The 10,020-nt window shown below is 36.1% G+C and overlaps 1 long non-coding RNA gene across 1 annotated transcript in view; it reads left to right on the top strand.

The window, feature by feature from the left end:
* The window catches only part of LOC131378495 (uncharacterized), a 62,570-nt gene extending 54,370 nt beyond the window's left edge, over positions 1-8,200 (top strand). Inside the window, exons 2-3 of the long non-coding RNA XR_009207575.1 lie at positions 1,347-1,435; positions 7,907-8,200. This is a non-coding gene — a long non-coding RNA (uncharacterized LOC131378495). The remainder of the gene's footprint in view (positions 1-1,346; positions 1,436-7,906) is intronic.
* The last annotated feature ends 1,820 nt before the right edge of the window (positions 8,201-10,020 follow it).

The following is a 10,020-nucleotide window of genomic DNA, read 5'->3' on the forward strand; positions in this document are numbered from 1 at the left end:
TTGCTCTGTGCATGATTCAAGGCAGCAGCTTGAAGCTGGGTTTCCATCTCAGTGTAAACATCCCACTGCTTTTTTTTTTTTTTTTAAGGAACCTTTTAAGTTTGATAACTAAGAATTCAAAAGTTTTACATGAAACATATGAAGTGGAAGGCCTATACTAAATCTTTTGGTTTAGATTAGCTAGAAAATCAAAATGAAAATATTTCAGTAACTTCCAAATATATTTCCTAATCTTCAAGTTAAAATGGCAGTCACAGACTGGACCTAACAAAGGTATAAGGAACCCATTGTCTGCCTTCTTATTATCCATACAATAGATCACAACACAACACACTCCTAACGCAGTGAATAGAAAGGCAGGTTGTTGGAGGATGGCTGGATGGATCCAAACAACTTATTCCTAGAATGCTTTTGTTTGTTATAATACATTTTCCTTCACTACAATCTCTCTGTGAGGCCCAAGAGATAAAAACTCATCTTCTCCTGCTAACTAATAAGATTCTATCAATGCAATGAGGCCCTTCTCCCCATAAATATGATCTTAGAAAGAATTCTTCCACTAGTTCTGTAATTTGCTGTGTGCAATCCCCATGTTCTACTGGTCTTGAGAGTCCTGAGATCAAATTGTTTTACATATTTTGTTATTTTTTTAAAGGTAAGGCCAATCTCTTATCACAATTTTTTAATCAAATATAGGTTTGAATAGAAAATTAAATGTATTCCTGGGATGACAAAATCTCAATCTTCTACAGATTCTGGACTATATACTTTTTTCATGGTATTTACATGAGTATTGACAAGTTCATATCAGGCAATATAAAACTCCTGAAAAAGGTGGTTTTTTGTGGTTTTTTTTTTTTTTTTTTTTTCCATTTCTGAAATACATTTAATACATCTGAAAATTACACAAGAGTCTGTAAACCTGAAGAGGATAGACACTTGACAAGAAAACAACTTAATTACATAGCAAAACTAATTAAGATACACCTTTCAAGATTTTCAGCATTTTTTAATAAGAAATTTTGTTCTATGGGCTTATTCCACTGAGGCAGCTGTCTGTAATGCTACTGTTTCCCAAGTGAAATGCAGGGAACAAGTAGCTTAGGGAGTGATAGAATCATCCCAGACACAAGAGATTACTTTTAGATGATTACCCTGCAGACTCATTTGCTTATATTCTGAAATGATCTGTTGTGAGGAGGTTTATTTGGTTGGTTATGGGGTGTTTTCAGTTTTGTTTTGTTTGTTTTAAATTTACTGGTATAAATAAGATTTACAAATAAGATTCACATTATGATTTATATTTCAGGAAAGTTTTGCTTGACTCATTTTTTTACTTTTTTCAGGACCATGAATTGAAATTGTTCTTTATAGCTGTTTCCTTCAAAGCATTTCTCTGTCACCACAAGGGATTCCATTCCATGGCAATGCATAGGTGAGTCTGAATGAATGCCCTTTTCAAATGGCAGTAAGTATTCTCCCTTTTTTCTGTAGAATCATAGATTCATTTAGGTAGGAAAAGACCATTAAAATCATTGAGTCCAGCTATTAACCTAGCACTGCCAAATCCACCACTAAATCATGTCTCTAAGCACCATATCCTCATATATTTTAAATAGCTCAGGGGACAGTAACTCAAGCACTTCCTGTTCCAGTGTTTCATAACCTTCACAGGTAAGAAATGTTTCCTAATATCCAATCTAAACCTCCTCTGGCACAACTTGACGCCATTTCCACTTGTACTATTTTGTGGGAGAAGAGATTGACCCTCACCACAGTCTCCTTTCAGGTAGGTGTGGAGAGCCACAAGGTCTTGCCCTAAGCCTCCTTCTCTCCAGGCTAAACAATCAATCCCAGCTCGCTCAGTAGCTCCTCACCAGATTTGTACTGCAGACCTTTCACCAGTTCCATTGCCCTTCTGTGGATGTGCTCCAGCACCTCAATGCCTTTCCTGTAATGTGGGGCCTAGAACTGCACACAGAACTGAACTGCAGACTCATCAGCGCCGAGTGCAGACATCAAATCTCTTCCTTAGTCCTGCTGGTGTCACTATTTCTTATACAACTCAACTTCTGATAGTACTCCCAAGTAGTATAGGCTCAGGTGCCAAGAACAAAACATGGTCTCCATATCATGAGTTACTAGTTATTACCAATTTTATTTATTTCTTCATTAACACAGTGTTTTGTTTTCTTCTCTCTGTTCCAGTAAAGTTGTGTTGTCTTTTCACTCAGTGGATGCCTTAAGTGTTGTATCAAAGCGATACTATTTCCATGACACAACAAACATCCAAACTGTGCAAGGGAATGGGAAAAGTCACAGACAATTTTGAAGGATAGTGACTTTCAAACTCTGTTGTTTGCTTCATCCAGAGAAGAGTCAGAACATGTTGCTCGCTGGTAGAGATATGTGTGATGAATTCCCTGGTCCCTGCTTCAACTTCTTGAGACATGCAGCTCCTGCTGATAGAGGCCCCTGAAAGAAGATCCCTTAAAATGTACTCAAATATTTCCACTAAATAAAACAACCAAATGAATGTACTCTTATACCTTCAAGTATATTAAGCCTGCAGAAATATTAATTCCTGGAATGTGATAACAAATGGAATACCTAGAGATCCGTTCTGTTGCATGAAGGAAAAGGAGGATCCATACTCTAGGAAAAACCTCCCAGTCTGCTGCTCCAGAATAGCCTCCCACAGAACCTGCTGTAATATCTATCAGAACATGCACATTATTTTCATTTTACAAGGTGTGGCACTAGTTATCTAGTCAAACATTTCAGTAAATCCTCTAGTAAATGTAATGAATGGAGTTTAGAGAGCTAAATGCAGGCATTTAGTTTATTGGTTTGGTGAGATGCTTCATGTTATGAAACATTAAAAGCTCAATTCAGAGCAATAACTGAAGGAAAGTTTACAAATTGTTGAAGTAAGCAAAAAGGAAAGAATGCAGGAAACTTCTATTCTCTTATTTTTCAGTATTGTATAAATCCTCACAGCAGGGGAAAGAAATGAAGAATATGTAAACCTGATGAAGAATATGTAACACTCCATGTAGAATGAAGCACTCCTTTTTTTCTTGTATTTGCTTCATACATATAATCATCCCAAAATCATTTCTGATGCCACTATGCACAATGTCCTTGTGTATTATAATGCATGGGCCAAAATCAGTCGTTCTTAATTGAGTGGAACTACCACTGAAAACAACAGGATTTCATTTCATTAAGGATTGCAAAATATGTTCTCCTGTGTGCACTTCTTTGTTCATGGTTAGTCACACACCAAGTCATGCAAAAGCTCTTTTTAATTACATTTTCAGATGGTGACGTAATTGGTTGGAACAATCAATACCTTGCTTGATTCTTGAAGGTGAGACTTCCCAAATCAGACCACTGTCATGCTTATTCTGAAATATAAAACCTTTAGAATAATTTTCTGTAGATAATTAATATTTATTTTTACTTTCATTCAAATAAATAGAAAATAAGCTACAATTTTGATACTTTTTTTGAGCCTATCAGAATTCTCAAACTATTGGAAATACATAATAACTCATACCTTACTTTAAGTATAATTCAACCAAAAATTTTAAACTTCTTAAGTAAACTAGGTACTGACATCACAGAAAAGTTGTACCTAGGACCTTGCAAAGTACAGATACATGTCCAACAAGTAGGCAGACAATTTTAATGAAGGGAGGTTTTTTTTTCTTTCTTTTTTTTTTTCCCTGTGGTCAGTTCAGCAGAGAAAGAGAGTGGGACAATGTGAAAAAAGTGGCTGAGAGGAATCCATGACAACCCCAATGTGAAAAAATAGTCGAGAAAAAGAATTTCGATTAATTTTTTAACTATGGAAAAACAACAACAACAACAAAAACCAAAACCAAAACAAACAAAAAACCAAAACCAACCAAACAAAAAAAACCCAACAAAACCCCAGACAAAACAAAACAAACCCCCAAACTTGACTTCATTATTATTTTCTTTTCCTAACAGAAATCTCAACATCCTGAATTTAACTAAGCATTTGGGTCAAAAGAGCCACTAGCATGTAAAAGTTAAGTAGGTTCGAAAGGCAGTAAATTGAGAAAAAGTACTGAAGGCATCAATGTTATTCATCCATCCTTTTATTCCTAATTTATTTACAATGCCATCTGGAAAGTCACTAATTTAATCCAGCTCATGCTGGGGTATAACACCTTTTATTTTAACCAGTTTCCTTTTCTCAGACTGTAGTCTGGTTTCACATAAGTTGACTGATCTAGATCACTATGACTTTAAGGTAGAAAAGGAAGCAGGAATTGGGGGGAGAGATTTGTGCTCGTTTTATCCCACATTCCTCTCACATTTCTTACTAACCAAGTTCCTATTGAGATGAAACTGAAAGTAATCCGAAAAGCCCATGTCTCTGCCATCACCCTAGGTACTGTATTGGATAAATTCAGTGCACAAAGAAGGGTATTAACAATTTTATGTACACCAAGCTTCTTTTCTATATGCCTTCAAGGCTTTTCAAATTGAGCATATTTGACTATTGGAAAGTGGAAAATGTTTGAAAATCCAATAAAGAGGGGTTGAAATCATTTATGAGTAGCAATAAGTTTTCTGATGTGTAAATTATTTACTGTACTTAATGACTTGTGGATTGTGTTTAACAATTACCATATGCTCCAGTAGAATGTCTTTTGTGTCTTTTGTAATGTATGTTTGTAGACATAGAGTAATAAAATATGCTTCCAAAACCATATTTCACTCCTGTCCCATGCAGCTACTTAAGAAAAGTCTTATAAGAGTAGAAAGATATGGAAAATTATAAAACTGCCTTTGAAAATGGTGTATCCATTACTGATGACACTTATATTTTTGCACACAGCAGGATTTATGGAGCACTGTCGTTTGAAACAATAAATATAATGAATAAATAGTAAAATCTTTCCTACCTCCCATGCTTCCTTATCCTTAATGAGAGTTCTTAAGTCCTGCAGGTTGAAATCTTGGCATTGGTATACTTGGTGAAGTAACATGCTCTGACCTCAGCAGACACCATTTTTTCCCCTTTTAAAACCTGTTTTTATAGTATATTTAGAGGTGATTGCTGCTGCTGCAGGGTGTTTCACCAAGGTTTTCCTCATGACTGTGTCACTGTTTCTAATTCAGTGATTGTGTCACTGTTTCTGATGTTCTAATTCTAATATCCAGGGCTGTGCAGAGTGTCACTGAACTTTATCTGATGCTAAAGATAGTTAAGAGAGTCAGGATCAGAACCGTCATATGTATGGTAGTTTTTGTTACTTGCTGACCTCCTTTCTAATACTAGCTTGTCAAACTGCATGCTTCAGTTTAATTAATTTTTGAAAGGAGAAGGTCTAAAATCTCTGTCTGGGAGCGATAAGTTATTTGATTTCATAGCCAAAAATTTGGATTTGCATAGGAATATTAACTGTATGGACATAAATTAAACTAAGCCATATCCAGAAAGTAATTGGTATCTGCTTCAATTACATTAATTAGTAGGCTTAAAGAATATAGATCCATTGCCTAACTATTCAGTTCACCCACCATCATCTTCACAGGGAGCATGTGTATTAAAATGGTGCTCAGAAAATGTTCAAACTACCCTGTTTCACAGTGATCGAACAGGTAATTTTGTAGAAAATATGCAGCCAAGATATAAATGTGCCCATATGGTTATACAACACACAGATGGATGCCATTCTTTGAAGACAAAGTTTGTGTTTAAAAAGGAGAACAAAATATAACAAAACAGAAGTTGATACTGAATAGTATATGGAACAGAGATGTCTGACCAGTAAATCGAGTTTGCTTTGCCAGAGCTCAGGAAAAGAGCAGGACTGAAAATCTACCAGGCAAACAACTCTCAATACCATTGGACTAAATTAGAGCATATTATCATGGGCTCAGCTCAGCAGTGACTGAAATTTCAAGAGGTCCCCTGGGGTTTTGATACAATGAACTCTTATCTGCTCTTAACACACCAGCCAGTACTGCCCGATGATAATCACTCACTGGCAAAGAGGGTTTTCAGGATTCAGTAGAGTGCCTTAAAGCAATATAATTTATGTCAGACCCTCCTTATTCTACAGATGCAGAAGATACTCCTTATGGTCAAGGTGAGGAGAAGCTTTCTGGGCTGCAGGAGTGCAGTACTGTACTAGCATCTTATGCAGGCATTAAGGAACATTAACGTCAGCATAAGACAGCTATTAAAGACCAGTTTTGTCCCACCTAGCTTTCATCGCCAAAATAGAAAGCCTAGACTAAAGTTATCTCCTGTTGAGAAAAGCAACCCACAGAGCTCAACTCACTCCAGGTACCTTGACATATATAATAGGGTGGGATGAATAATTGGAATAATGTCTCTAAATCCACTGCTTATACATAATTAATGCCATCCCTTGGATCCATTTAGCGCAGGTCTGAGACAGAAGCTCTAGAGTGTCTGAAGAACTCGTCCAAGCTTCAACATTCCTCAAGAACAGGGGAAAGGGAAAAGCATCATACATGTCATCTTTCTGTATATATATATGTCTATGCACCTGGATATTATACCCTGGGTATTATACCCTGGGTGTTTAAGTTCGGTATACTGTCTTTTACACACACTGTGAAACTTCTCTAAATGTCATGTCAGGACTTGTCAGCAAAACCTCTGAGCAAGTTTCATTGCTTTGTAATTTTTATTAACTTCAGAATCTTGAAAGATTGAAGGATAGCTGTTGGTCTCGGCTTTCTATGTGAGAAAATACCTATTCTCTGGATTTACTTTTTTTAAATGAATTTGCTTTAGAAAATTAGTCAGGAGTTCCATATTGAATCAGGCAGCAGAGAGACCCCCTAGCAAGCAGGAAGAAAAAAGCTGAAGTATAATCTATGTAACTTAATTGTATTTTTTATTGTCGTTCTCAAAAATTAGGGCCGGACTGTAACTGAATTATTCTTATATATAAGAAATAAAATGCCAGTGAGTTCTGCTAAGTTATCCCAATATAATACCAATAACTATAAATGACAACAAAATCAGTCGTCTCTAAGTACATCTGTTGTAAATTATGTGGCAATGTGTAAGCAGACCTGTGTATACTTGTCAGACAAGCTTTAAATCTCTTTCACAACCTTCCTGACTTGTCCTTTATCCCACTAACCAATACCCTGTAGAATTTTTAAAAATGTAGAAACAGCATGTAGCAGCTGCCACAAAACAGTGATTTAATGACAGCTCTAAAAGGTGGTTATTTTTATTTTATTTTAAAGACTTGTTCACATTACAGATATTGATAAACTAATATGATGACTATCCAAACATTAAAATCAACAGTAGTTGCTACATTTCCACTATAATTCTAACTATAATAGTATTATTTCTGCATCCTTGCATCTTTGCATTCTGAGAAGTCATAGAATAGTTCCACAGTTGGTGGAGTAGAAGCTCTCTAAATTGCCTCCACAGTGGTCTTACTTTTCTAAAAGCCAAACATTTGAATCTTCCAGTAGATTTGATACCAACTGGACTGGACAAATGTCTGGCAAGAAGTTATGCATTATTTATCATAAATCATTAGTTTTTATTTTAAAATCAGTTGAACAAGCCTTGCTTAGTGGTAAGTACAGTTTCTTCTTTTCTTTCTTCTAAAATGGGGTGGGAAGTATAAGGCAGCCACTGACTGAACTAATGTTAGTCTCACTCTTGACCCACTCTCACACAGCAGAATGAACGAGTAAGGCGGCTGGTTTGAAATGAGATTGACACACCTTTGATTTTAGTAGAATCTATGGATGCAAATGTAACAGAAACAGGTGAACCTTTATGAAGAACTGGGGTCTAAGTTGCCCCTTAGCAAAGCTCTTATTATCAGTGTTCTCATGAACACTCTCCTTTTCTCAGGCTTTCGCAGAAGTGAAGATGCTGCTGATGCTTAAAAATTTTAGCTTGTCCTGGGGCCTATGTTTCTGCTGACCAAGAAAGAAGCAACCACAGACACACCAGCAGAGAGTTTGATGTTTCTCTTTTATCTGTCTTCCCACTTATCTTTCTGTAGTAATTGTCAATATAATGCTGTTGCAAAATATTTTTCCACGAGGCATTAATTTTTGCAGGGGAGGGGTATAAGAGGTGTCCTACTTTTTGTTTGTTTGTTTTTTCTGCATGCTTAATGAATCGTAAATAATTTTAATTAAATTCATGGGAAAGCATTACCCCTGTACAGCAGGTGTTCTTTCTTGAAGATAATATAATAAGCAAAAAATAAATTGAGAAAACAAAGTCATAAGCGCATAAAAATATAGTTTTCAGTATAGGTTCTACTCTCAGTTGTCAGATTTGCTTAAGTCTGGTGTTAATTATATATGGCATAGTATTCTTGCATTCAGCATTCTAGTACCTCTGGAGCTCAGTCCTTTTACAACTCAAAAAGTATGAAAAAAAATCAAACTGTGTTTTCAACTACTTCTTAAGCAGTATATTACAAGAATCTGTGTGCTTTTTGACAGTTCACATTGAGAAAAAACATAACCAAATCTTGTGCTTTACTGAGTTGGTTTGTTCTAATCTCACCTATGTTATATATTTTTTGGTTTGTCCCAAAGTTGTACCCTCCTCCCTGATCTTCTGTACCTCCCCTATCCACCACCTAAACCCTGCACAGCTTCCCTGTCATTGTAATCCTTACCCTTTCACCCAGAAAGTTCTATGTATATCAAACCTTCCTGGAAGGCCCATTGGATTTAGCAATACAATCCCTCCTCCCTTGCAATCCTGCTGGTTCCCCAGTTAAAATTCTCCTCCCATAACTCCTCCCCCCCAGTTGTATCTGACTGGTTATCTGTTTGTATCCACCCCTCACCACCCCCTGCTGTTTATAACCCTGAGCACGCCCTGTGTTTGGGGCTCTTTCTCTCTGGATTCCTTTTGCAGTAAATGGTATGGAATATATCTCAGAGGAAGAATCTCCTTTTGTCCTTCATCCCAGTCCTCGAGGTTTGCTCCTAAGCCCCTGGGAGTGCACAGAGTCTCAACAGGTTCAATGCATCCTAAAGCCTTACTGCGGGAGCATTGTGTTGTTCCCCACCCCTGAGGTTGCTACGGGGCATAGGGCTGGCTGAAACCACCCCTGTAGAATAAGGAGCAGCAACAAACAGAGATGTCATACTCACAAAATATAGCTGGAGAACACAACTGCAGAGGAATGTTAGAAAATGTAATCCAGTAGCCTAGAAGCTGACTTGTTAAAATAAGTATCAACAGCCTCATTAATGCTTGCTAGGATAATTCCTTCTCACTCCCCCTCCATTTTTCTTTTTCTTCATTTTTTTTCTTTTCTTTTTCTATTTTTTTCTTAATTCAGACTGAATTAATTTAGATCTAGTTAATCCACATTTGTTTCTTTTGGCAATAGTGCTTTATTTATCTGCTTCTATATTTAATTTTCATTTCTGTAAGGATTTATATTGGTCTTCAAATTTCTCAACAACATTTCTTGATTATGATTAAATGTTTGTTTGTCTATGACTTTAATGCTTCTTTTCCACACCAGTTTCGTTTGGTCATCTTGCCTATGGATGAATAGCATGGTGTCCAGTATTTCAGATAAGGTTATATAAGTGCTCTGAACAACACTACCCAAATTTCTTATTCTTTGCTTTAAAAGCGCCTCTTCTGATTGTAATTTCTTTTTCATAGTGACAACATATTAGGGAAATATAATAATCTTGCAACCAATTACCACATATCAGCTTTCTTCTCCACTATTCTTAATAACAGAGATGGTTTAAACTTCTGCAGAAATGCTTATTAATTGTCACTATCCATTATTAAATTTCATCTTTTTTTGTCCTCACTTATAGTACTCACGTAATTTTAAGGTGAAACCAAGAATATGTTTAATCTTAAAAAAAAAAAAGAAAAAAAAAAGCTTACAGTGTCATTGCTGCATTTCTTTACACTTTTCCACTTCTTATTTCATTGCTAGAGAACTTTTAATATTCTTTTCTTTGCAAAAT

This window comes from Hirundo rustica, chromosome 2 (genome assembly GCF_015227805.2).
Source record: "Hirundo rustica isolate bHirRus1 chromosome 2, bHirRus1.pri.v3, whole genome shotgun sequence".
NCBI classification, from domain to species: Eukaryota; Metazoa; Chordata; class Aves; order Passeriformes; family Hirundinidae; genus Hirundo; species Hirundo rustica.